The sequence below is a fragment of the Metopolophium dirhodum genome, chromosome 9, assembly GCF_019925205.1.
Source record: "Metopolophium dirhodum isolate CAU chromosome 9, ASM1992520v1, whole genome shotgun sequence".
NCBI lineage: Eukaryota > Metazoa > Arthropoda > Insecta > Hemiptera > Aphididae > Metopolophium > Metopolophium dirhodum.
The window spans coordinates 8982549-8996357 of record NC_083568.1 but is presented as its reverse complement, the minus strand read 5'-3'; positions in this window follow the sequence as shown (position 1 = coordinate 8996357).

Sequence of the window (13809 nt, the reverse complement as noted above, 5' to 3'; positions counted from 1 at the left end):
GGGCGGAATTCGTATACAACAAATAAAAGCAATCAAAAGTTGAAAACTATTGCGCACCCATATCGTAATGGTATCGTTTAAACAACAACAGTATCCTTATTGGCTGCGCGTTTCATAATATTATTGACTTTACTTTTGGACACTCGACGTTCGTGGCCAACCATTGCACCGGGCAGTACACCTACCTAGGTATACTGTTATTTACTCGGAGCGTGTACAATAATAATAGCCCACCGGGATACCGAGGGTTTCCCAGCGGGCCCTACTTTCATCGCTTACACAGTGTACGGACTTTTTCCGTTTCCAGTGGGGACAATACCGACCATAGGCTTACGTTTACAGTAATAAGAGATATCAATAATAAATGGACCGAAGTAACTATTGTCCGCACTCCGCGGGTGCCCACTTTTGATTGAAAATAAAAAAACAAACACTCGACAACGAAACTTGCGCATGAAATAAATAATTGTTGAATTACTTCTCGCGCAGTGTATCGCTTTTAGCGACGCCACTGCAAAATACGGTTGTAATAATTTTAATTCATTTCGCGATCTACTTATCGAGCAGTACTACACGAAAACGATTTCCTCGCATATTTTCCCAGTAAGCGATGATGAGAGTAATTCATTCAACTGTTGGTTTCGTTTTTGTTCGTATAATATAATATAGAGATTGTAACACACCAACGATATTACATAAAATTTAAAAACTTGATTTATTAAACTGCTGTGCTTTCGATTCGTAGTCTTTCTTATGAAAAATATGATTTGTACCAATCGTTGCGGATAGTTATGATAAACTTTTATCCAAATAATCAAACTTACTAAAAAATATACAACATTTTTTTTTTATTGCATGTTTATTTGTCACTTTGTTTACTTAAATTTAAATATTTGTATGCCTTTAGCTTTAATAATAATATGATGGCGTAATATAAACAAACGTATATAAATATCAAACTAAAAGGTCAAAATATTATATAGGGCACGTAGACTTTATTAATTGATATTTTAATTTTAAAGTGAGTAATGAATAAGTAAAGTATTACAATTTTAATGTGCTCATAACTCGCATTAAAATGTAAATACCATTAAAAAAATAATAAATACCTTGAATAGTATATTCGTACCTTTAAATTTTATACTATAGCCACTAGGTCAACACTCAATTCACTCTAATAAGTAATATTTAAGACGATAGTTAGACATTTTTAAATAAATGATGAACAATAGACTCTGCAGGCGACATCTACGATGAATTTACGACGATATTCACACGGTAAATTCGATACGATTAATTGATAAGACACTATACAATACATAGTGTACACATTAGCGTTTACTGGCTAAGTCTTTAAGTCAGGGAAAGTTGAACAAATAATCAAGAATAATGACAATTATGCTATTATTATAATATTGATATTGATAATATTATATTTTAGACGATATCACAGAGCTATAAATAAACAAACCCTAAATCCAAACACAACCACGATGGTCAGTTTGCTGTGGTCGATGATACAACAACGCGATTACTCAAAAACAAAATAAAACAAAAATATGAACGGTGAGATAACCTTGATAACCCCCACCCACTTCCGAATTCCCCCTGCCTAACTTTGCTCGGAAAAATGAAACATCGCAACGCGTCGTCTCATATTTATTTCATTTTGTACTGAATGTTTAAATTAAATGACCAGCTGGTCACCACCAGATCACGTGTGCAGTCTGCTACTAGTCTTATTCTGAGAATACTATAATGGTATGACAAAAAAAGAAAAGATTCTGAAGGTTATATATACAGTGTGAGTCACAAAGCTTGTACACACCATTTTTCTTCTAATAATGCATTTCTAAATATACCTACACAAAAAAAATTTTTTCATATTTCTGAATGTTCTGTACTTGAGTGTCTTGCGGCAGTAAAATGAGATCCACTCCCCCAACCGCCCCATTTGCTGTAAATTATTATGTGATTATATAATTTTTTAAATGCTTATTTATCCAATTCAAAATATTCAAACGAGGAGTTTTTCAGTTATTAAAATGATGTGATAAGGATAATAGTCCTTAAAAATGGTCTTATAAAATATAAAATATATGTAATAATAGATATAGAGTTGTTTATTATACTAGGACCACTTTTACAAACTATAATAATTGTCGATAGATTTATATTAATTACTACTATTTTCAAATCACCATAACTCCTATATCTCCAAACCTATTATCATGGACCCATGATAAATACCCTTAGTGCACGAAAACGACTCGTTTGAATTTTGATTTTGACACGTCATTATTTTCAGAAAAAACTATCGCGATAAATAATTTACAGTAGAAAACACGGTAATGAGAAAATAATATATTTTGTTTGTCCACAGCGCACACCTAAAGTATAGTATAAACAATTTCAATTGCTTAAAAAAAAAGTATTTACGTATCAGATTTTGAATAAATTAGTTATTTATGAAAAGGGGGGGGGGGGTAAACATGCATAGTAAATCACCCTGCATTTTATTTAATATATTATTATAACATTCAAATTGTTAAATAAACATTTTATCACATTTATTATTTAAATTATTCGTGAGTGTTCTGTGGGTAGACATTGCCTCATTGCCTCCTTCACCACGGTGGGTGTTTACCTATATTATGTTTGTGTAATTATGTATAACGCAAACTATTAATGTAACAAAATATTATTATGGTTAAGAAACATTTTGTGTGGTAATTATAGTCAATTTTACGAATATGTATCAATATTGCATACACTAAGCGCCGTGTTACATTTAAAATATTATTAGGTGACAAACGCGGTAAATATAAATTAATATAATATAATATTCATGTTAACATAAATATGTTTTTGGGCTGGATACACGTTTCTTTTTGTTTCCGACCGATTTTCTCGTAAGGTTTTCGTTGTCATGGTTACTTATTAACCAAAACATATATATTTTTATCATTCATAGATTTTCCTCGTAGAGGAAAAACAACGAGTAGCGTGCTATGGTTTATTTCTACATTTATTCGATGAATTAATGAATCATGTTGAGTATTGTGTTATGGTTTTGAAATAACTATAAACCTATTTATATAAATAGAACCATAATTTAACAGCTTTATTAACAACATTATTATCTATTGCATATAGTATTTTTTTTCAGTAGACAATTGTATAGATCGAGGTGGAATGCGTGACACAATAGTCTTTGTACACTTGAAAACAATGTCCAACACCACTGGGGCTAGTTAGGAGCGATACATAAAATATTATTATATAGGTACTGATTACACCCATTCACTCCGGAAGTGACATTTTCCGAGTCAAGGACTTAAGATTTTTTTTCTCTGACGAGTCGAAATGAAATAGTTGAATCAGCGAAACTTCAATCCATATTAAAGTATTCCTTTTTCATTATTTATATTATTTTTCATTGCATTTCCGAGATTATTCTTACGACTGTATAGTTGTTGATCGGAGGTAAATTAATACCTTTAATATAAAAATATATTATATTATATAGTTAGTATAATAATATAAAACACAGCTTTTGAAAAAATGTTTTTCCTTAGCAAAGGCGCTGACCGAATTTAAATCTTTTATGTAATCAATTTGACCAACAGGCTTCTACTGCAAACGTTAAGCAGTTGAAAATACTTTTTTTCACAAATAAAAACAAGTCAAAATATTTTTTAATTATACCATAAATAAAAAATGATATTATAAACATTTCAATATTTTGTTTTTAAAAATATTATACACATTGGTTTTTTTAACAGTAAACACTCATTATTTTGAAAATAATTGTTAATGTTGTAAATATTTTGGTTAACGTAATTCATCAAAACATAAATTTTGAAAAAAAATTTTTCCCTGATTTTATAGTTTTTGTTTTTTTTTAATGCATTTCAATTTATATTTTAAACAAAACATTTTATGTGTTTCTGATAACTTTACTAAACTAGGTACTAGATCAATATTTAATTGTCTGTATCGAAATTCTCGAAAAATTATTTTTCTTCGATATGAAATTTTAAAAGGGATTTTAATGATTCAAAAAAGCAAAACCTTTAAAAAACTTTTCAGATAGGTAATATGGGACAAGGCAAACGTTTTCACTTCGTCTCGTTGGAATTTTTAACTTTAGGTGATCTATTTTCAATGGGTGAAGAAATTCAAAAATGTAAATTAGGGGAATAATTAATTTTAATTAAAAATTATTTTCGCGGAATTGAAATCATAACGTGGTGACGATTGGATAAAAAAAATTATTATATGTAACTTCAGTGTAGTTCGGTTGCTAAGAAATAAAAAATATTTGGGTTTTTAAATGTTTTGTCATAAAATATTATTTGTGAATATTTGAAGAGGAAAAGTCTTTCGTGATTTTTGTGTCTTATACCTACACATGACTAAAAATAAAATATTTTACCCTTCTACCTACCGTAAAAAATAAAAATGAAAAGGTGCTCGGTTACATAATTCAGGAGAGGAAAAAACAGTTTACAAAACTAAAAAAAAAATGATAAAAAAATGGATAATAATAATAATGTTTATACAAAATTAAAACATCCATACAGTGTGTACACTGTGTAGTCGTTTTATGTGTACACGAAAAGAATACAAATTATAAAACATTTCAATAACATTATTTTTTTACGTCAATTAAGTATTTTATTACGATCGTGTAACTTACTTTATAAAATATATAGTCATAAAATTATCATTATGATTTCTCCGATTTACGGTAAAAAACGACTATAATCAATAATTAGAAATAGTTCATTTACGGGAGGAATAATAATTTTAAGTTTGGAAAATTATCTTATAAATTAATGTATAATTCCATTAATTAATATGTTGAGAGAAACTGGCTGCTGTCGATTATTAACTAATCGCCACATTATAACTACCTATAGCCCACATACTTTATGGGATGCAATGGGTTATTCAGTAATATCTGTTACTAATACAGTATTATGGTTATTGGGTTGTTGGACCGCAGTAAGTTCCCAAACCAATACCTAATATCTTTGTTAACATCCCGAAAAAATAATTTCAATAATAAAAATAGGGGTGCCGAAGCCCCTTATTTTTCAGTTAGTCCAAAATGGCATACATTATGACGGTGCTAATTTCAAAGCTGGGAATGAATTCACTCCAAGCTCCCCCCTCCCCCCCCATATAATAATATTTATATTTGGATAAAAATGCCATAATAACGGTGGACACTGAACCTGTTAGTTTTAGTTTTAAATCTTCGAAAACGGATCGAAAACTGACATTGGTCCGGTAGGCTCTCTTTTGGTTTTAAATACTCTATACGTTTATTCAGTGATTTGGAATGATATATATTCGTATCAAGGTATAAATTTGCAAACATAATTACGCGACTCTAAAAAAAATATTACGAACGTCTTTTATTGTTTTCGGAAATTTATAAGCTCCCTTGGCTACGTCACTGAAGGACATAATATTTAGATGGATATTATATCGATCATATTTGTACCAACCGCCTACCATGAATCAGATATTTATTGGATATTAACTGAACAAAACAACCAAGTGAGACCTCACTTGTAGGTACGTATATGTATAGTGTGTATAATCTCTGTTTGTTTGTAAAAATATGAACAACAATAACAGCGTATATTGATTTGGAGACTTTCATGAAACATGTACCATGACACTCTAATTATTATTATGATGTCGGGTTCCCATTGTGTATTATTCACCGCGTTTATTATTCATCGTTCCGCAAAGGCGCAAACTAAAAACTCATTGTCAGGAGATATTGTGTTGTGATTTACGAAGATAGGACGGACGTGCGTGGAATAATGACCGTCGGTACATTTTATTTCGTTATTTATTTATTAATTTACTCGCCTAATATATTATGAATACATTTATATATATATAATTATAATATATGTACATAAGTTTACATAATATTTGTATTAAATATTAGCAATTTCATTATTATTACTTGATTGCAGTTTTATCGAATTACCGGGCTGGCTATTAAGTTCTAATCGAACTTTAATATGTAAAAACGAAGTGTCTTAGAAGTATATAAAAATTTCCATTTTTTCGCTGAGAGATCTAATTACCGTTCTATATGAGTTTAGTATTAGGCTGTTTGACGTAGTTTTCCACGAAAATGGGTGGAGTATGGAGGCTTTTAATAGCTTCGCAAAATTGTTGGTAATTATTTTAATTGATTTAATAAATATGGGCGGAGGTGATTAATAATGTCGTCGTTTTTCATTTCTGTATCAGTACTGTTTAAGTTGTTTATGTTGTTTTCGACGGTTAAAGGACTGTAACGATTTGGAGTAGAAAATATATTTTGATTGTTCGATATTTTTGGATTTGGTGACGTCCCTGGAAAGTTTATACGCTTAGTACCTAGGTGAAGTGACTATTGCCAATTTGCATTGTCGTCAGAATCAAAATGGCTTGGACCCATGCCAGTATCTGCTGATAGATTTTTTTTGGAATTTTAATTGTGGGCAATCTAGCATTATTATTATGGCCAAAATGTTATAGTTCGGTATAAGTGGTTAGTGCTAGTGGAATTACGAGGTTGAGTGATTAATTTAAAACCATACAGTCATCGGGTATTTTTCGTTTATTATTAAAAGTATATATGGGAACCATGTACCCTTGATGGTAGTTGAAAGAATAATCAACTTTCGTAGTTCAGCGTACATTTTTGAAATTTGCCGCTTTCGCATTAGGCATCGGGTGTATACATCATGAATATGAACCAGTGTTGCAGCGTCGAGGTTTGTCTACCCTGGGTGATAGGAGGAAACAGGGTAATCTAACGTTTCTTTCTAAAATTATTAATGGTGAAGTTGATGCCCCTGCCCTCCTATCTAAAGTTATAATTTCAGAGTTCCTACGTCTTATTGTTCCAGATCCTCTCTCCCATTCCTTATTTCTTTTAGCCACTGTAATTATTTAACTAATCACCCTATTGTCCGTATGATGAAACTGGCCAATGAGGACACACACATCCTTAGTATTTAGTGTAATTGTTGTCTGTTCGTTCTTAAATATTTGTAATTTTTTCTTCTTAATTATTTTTCAATGCAAAACAATGTAATAATTATATTGTTTTGCAACCCAATTATAACCTAACTTATATCCAACCCAATTATTTGGCTCGTCCCGTATTTAATATAAATTAATAAATAAATGTATAAGACGAGAAGCTCGACGGATTTTTTCACTTTAATCGACGCGCTATTATTGGATTTGAATTTTTTTTTTGTCTGTAGTTCATTGGCCACCTAAAGAGATTCTAAACAGCCATTCATTATTCACATATTTTTATAATAAAATGCATAATATATTTTATGCGATGGCTCCGTGCCAGTGCATTATAGCTCACACAGACACCTATTACCTATATTGGCGGTTTGCAATAAAATCATGTCCCCTGAGTATATACACTTTCAGCGTTTTATGTGGGCAAATTGAATTTATTGATTTATATAATATGCGTAGGTACAGCGTGAGTACCTACGTAAATATTGATTGTTTTAAAATTTCAATATTTTTTTTCTTTTCTAGCTGGAATTTCATTCAATAATGGATATAACATAGTTTACTCGTTGTCTAATATTATATAGGAATAATCGAAGCGGCAGTGTTCGAAAATTCAAATGAAATATTTTATTTCAACTTCAATTTCCCTTATCGATAGGTTTTTATTTTTTCTGATTCAGATTTAAAATAATATAGGTATCGGTTTTATAATATATAATTTTATGATTTTCATATTGTTGCACAATGTCGATTTAACTGTGTTATGATCTTGAATTAAATTTTGAACATTGTTTTTATTTTATTTTAATTTAAAATATCAATTTAACATTTTACTTTCAACTATGTACTTGCTGTCGTTACCGGCCTAAGAAAACGAAATATTATTTAAGTATTATTGGCCGCATATGAATAACATTATACGTCTATCCACCTTTGTTAAATTTTAAATTTTAAATAATTTTTTTGATTTCAATATAAATGTTGAATATCGTTAAAAGAAATATTTGATATCACTTTTGATTACTAAGATGAGATTTAGCGATTTTTATTAAGATCTATTTGATTTAGTTGGATAGTCGAATGTTTCGCATGTTGTTGTTAGCTCTTTTTCATAAGATGGACATGTGTGTACTGTATAGTGTGTATGACTGTAAGACCTATTCTGTGACGGTTTAATACAGCTTTGTCTCTTCTTATGAGAGACATTTCAGGATGGATTATTCCATTCTTCTGTTGTTCGTTTTTATTTTATTTAGTGTTCATTTTGCCAAAACATAAATATTATATACTTCTATTTCGTATATATACATAATAATATTGTCATAGTTTTAATATAATAATATCGTGATAGGTATATTTATTTTTCTTAGGATTAAATAATTATTTTTTTCATTTCAAATACTATCTATTGGCACGGTAATCAAAACGTTTTTGAAAACCGGAAATTATCTAGTTAGTACTTACTTATTTAGAGAGTCAGAGAGGAGTTTTTTTTTTTAACGAATTCCAAATATCGCGTGTCCGGTCTCGGTGTAATAATATTAAAGCTTATCAGATTATTATTATTTTTTTTTATTTTTACTCTGGTTAAAGCAACAAATATATTATATCGACTTGCCCATTAAAATAGAACGAATGGGGCCGTACTAGTAAATCTCTCGTCAGACGAACCAAATTGTATAACCAACTGAGCAGTAACTTGCTCGTAATAGTATACGTCCCGATAAAGTGCTTTTCGGAAAATTCGCGGTTATTTTTATTTCAGAAAAACGTCTAATCGCCCGAGTTGGTGTTCCGTGGTACCTGCACATAATATACATTTCGAATCGTTTATGGGTATCGTTAAAACGTGTTGGAGCTTTTGTTTATAAATAATAAACCAACGATCGTTGGGTCGAGCCAAAATCATACCCACGATTACGTAGTCTGTGGAGAATACTGGAGATGTTACCTTTTACATTTTTTAATAATAATAATTGCTATATACCTACCTACCGTTAAATAAAAACGTGATAATACGCGTCGATATGGAATAAAAACCTTTTTTTTTAATCGACGTTAATAAAAAAAACGTATCTATTTACTTATCGGAAACAATAAATAATTGTGATTGAACTCGTAATTTTGTGCGTTTTTCAAAGCCTAATAAACTGTTCTGAACGCTCTCGAAATTGCGGCACCCCCTTGGGCAAATACGGTAGCCCTTTTTTCTCTACTCCACCTGCACTGGCTTCAAAGTCCTTTTGATCTTTGCTGCCCTCCGGAGGATAAAAAATTACGTGCTGGAGATGAGCAGTCACACCGGTGTTACATCAAATTCGATAAAGTTTTCTGTAATCACTATGAAAAACACGCATTAGTAATAACTACACTGACTATTTCAAACAATTTAATATTTTATCATATTTTCCTGTCTACAACCACTGTACAATTATGCATGGATAAAACCGTAAAATACCTATTGTTATTGTTATTAGTATTCGAGAATACATTTTAGTTGATAACTCATTATTTGTATTTAATTAATTTACGTTTTTATCAGTGTTTAATTTCAAATCGGATGGAGATTTTATCACACGAAACTAAGGAGAGACTTTCTTGTTTATTGACTGTACACAATGAAGAAATTATCCTCACGAGCATTTAAATAAATTGCTAAACACAATATAATATAATATACACTTGATATATCGCATAGGTTGGACCAATTTAATTTTAAATATGTATATTTTTTTAAACATACTTAAGAGTATTATTATATATATATATATATATATATATAGCTACTTAAAAAGGTTAAAAAGTGTACTAATTTCATGTGACATGATTAATACTAGAAATAGTAATTACACACTAATATATTATCTTCATCATTGGACATAATCGTTACCAAGTAGGTACCAACATAGTGGTATGACCACATAATAAATTTAGTTTCATCTTGGGTATAAAAAAATCATTTATATTTTATAAAACGATTTTTTTTTTCAAGTATTTTAGTTGTTGACATATTTAGAGAAATTTTTCTCGATGTTGGCGTTTAATTTTTTTTTGTTCGGTTCTATTTTGCTGCGTTGGCTTTATTGTAATAACGTAAAAATGATTAACTCTAAAAGAGTTAATTATGGTTTAATCTTAATAGATTAAATCACTAAAATATTATTATTATTATAAGTGCTGAAGTATGTGATCAGATAACAATATTACGCAATCGCCTTCTTATGGACGTTCGGAGGACTCTCGAGGCCCCACTGCACTTGAAAACCGAGCAAATACATACCTTATTCTATAATTTATGTTTAACATATAAAAATATCTGTTGACCTGGATACTTATATATTATATTCATTGAACTGTACGCTACGGTAAAGAACGATGCATTGACGCTGACCAGAGAGCGACAGGTAGCTTATATTCTTATCTCTGTTTTTGGCGGCAGATCCCATTTTTCAGCCATAAGTTTTCTTCTCCTTCGACATGGATAAAAGTCGCACGCGTCTCACGTTTTTTTACCACTTTTTATAGGTCACAAAATATTACGATTCGCAATTTGGCGTAATTCCAGCAGTTGAATAATTTTCATAAGTCTGATATTCGTAAACAAAAATTAAGTCATATTTGAAGCCAATCGCTTTGCTTGCGCGTACTTTTATTACATACGAAATATGTATATGTATAAGTGATAACAAAAATATTACATAAAGTTATTTTATTAAATTTATTAAATTATATTGAACTATAGTTAAAATGAATACGATACAATGTTTAAGCCCATTTTATGACTAGTGATCGGAATTATCTAAAAATTGTGTCCAAATTGCATGCCATCTCTTAGAGGGATCTGTCCGAATCGATCTGAATAATTTTACGAATACGAGTTGCTTTTTTAATGCACGACCGTATTTCGTCGTTTATTTCGTCCTACTTTAATTTTAATATTCGTCACATTTGGAATATAATTGCAATATGTGAGATTACGTGAGCATATCGCATACCTATTATTCATTACTCTATTTTAGGAGGCGTCAACAGATTTCTAATGGTTTTCTAATGGTTTAGACTTCGGTATTTAGTTTCAATATTTGTGTTCTGTAGTAATTATATGTATAACGGTTTCGCTATGCAAATCAAGTTACAATAATTTCATGCTGAAATGCGTTTTGCTGTGTTATAATGTTATACTAATAAAAATATTGAGATAAACTTTAGGCCATAATGTAATGTACCTACAAATGCTAAGGACCTATATATGTTCATCATAACACAAATTTAGCGCGTTTATTATGTAAAATATAGTTATGACCTAACTTGGCGTATTTTAAGTTCATAGTACACTTAAATTGCGTGTACAAAATAATTATATACGACGAATAAAATATCATTGTGAAAATTGAAACATCCTTCGCATGTACCTACGTAGAGATTCATAATTCATTAAAATAATAAAATGAGTAAGACTGCGTACAATGTGTAAAACCTATGATTAAATTGTTGTCAAATTACATTCGTATGACGTATAACGTATACAACTTTTGGTTTATTCGAAATTTATAATTAAAAATGAAAATAATATTTGGACATTGTTGTACTTCAATTTAACTGGTTGAACTTTTATTCTACCTTGTGATTATAGAATAATCTATAGTAATAAATATACGGAACACTATAGTCTATATTTATCATTATTAAAATAATATCTTTCATAGTAATGTAATATATAATATTTAAACTTAAAATAAAACACTCGACAACTAATAACGACTGACCATATTATGGAATGTGGGGTGATCCAATATACATATATATATATATATATATATATATATACACGTATTAGGTACCTAATATATATACATTATACGCACTCATCTTACACACACTCGACACATAAATAATATTCAACACCTTTCCGATCAGACGTTTAGTGGAGATAACACAATCAATTATCAACGGCGCCAGTAAAAACACCGTATTTTATAAAATCATGAACACATTCTTACACATATACATACGTATATATATTATATACTTCAAGACCCCTTCGATAATATTCTCCGATCAAGACGTTCGGTCAAAACAGCACAATAAATAATCAGCGGTACCTTTGTCGCACAGCACAAAACAATAAAATTATCAATACTATAATATCACGTACTATTCGATGCACATCGGAAGAAAGGATCACACCAAAATCATATTATATAAGGACCAAATGGAATCGACTCGTCGCCCGAGAAGTCTCAATACACATTGTCCACGCCAGTCAACATCGCGACACACCTACTATGATTATTCGTATATGCTCGTACATTACTTTTTACGTTATGAACTTATATGTATATTGTATCATTCGAATATTCAGGTATGGTCACTAAGTTATTTGTCTCGTATTGTTAGATCAAATACATTGTTAATTATTATCCTCTATCATCATATCTCCAATGTAAATAATCGATTGCCAGTGTAGTGTGATTAGAGTATTATAATTGTAATTATACTATGTTATATTGATGCTATAACAGTTCATGGGTTAGGTTGTATTCGAGTCGTTATCAATGTCCGCAAGAGGTCTTATATGGTGACGGCGAATACAACAAATCTCTAAGGTGTAAAATCATTGTAAATTAACAGTCCATAGGCTAGGTTGTATTCGGGTCGTTATCAATGTCCGTAAGAGGTCCTTTATGGTGACTTCGAACGTAATGGATTTAAAAGAGAACTAGGCTTAACTTCCACAATTAAGGTAATTGAAAAATAATCACATTACACTGCGATTTACAAATAAAGTTAAGGAATGTACTGTAGAAACTATAATATGACTATATGAGTAATATTCGAATTATATAAATATCATTGAACGGTATGTAAACTAAAAGAAAATCATCTTAGCTCATTGGTATAAATTAAAATCACGCGGTACATACCTAGCATATATAAGTCAAAGTGATATCGATCGTCGAACACCACCCCGAAGAAATACAATCCAATCGCAGAAGGCAATCATCATTACCTACGCACGAGGTAAGTGATTTGACATATATTATAATAATGTAGATAATGTAAATATCATTAGGTAGGTAAGTGGTAAATCCAATAAACTACCGATCCTTAAATTTATTCTACACAAAACATTCAACTAAAAATTATATGCAAAATTCTCCATCCAATATTTTAATGTCCACAGGTAACTCAATAAAAAATATTGATTTTTTTGTAATTCTTAAAATATGTTTATGGCAAATGTTTTAAGAAATACATAACAAATTAGGTACCTATACTATAGTTTGATAGAAGCATAATAAGTATCTCGTTTTTATTTAATTTTGTTTTTATTTTATAAATTTAAGCATTATAATGTATGATATTAATACATATTTCTTCTTTTATTATTATTATTGTTATTTATAAATTACTGATAATGTACGTATATAAAAACTGTAATTATAATTTATTTCTGTAATAAAGAAAATATTATTATTATTATTATTAGAATAGTACCTACCTATCTACACCATACATTAGTAGAACAATCGGTGTAATATAGTTTGAACCGTAGGTACCACCATTGTTTTAATAAGTGCATGCTGTGTGATTATGATACTTTTGAGTGAAATTCTGTCAACTAATTTGTAGTTTTATGGACTACATATTTGCTTTGAAGGATTTCTGAACTCTCTTTTGACTTAGTTCTTTCATAGAAGTTTGGGTTTGTTACATTTTTTTCTAGTGACTATCTCGGATACTTGA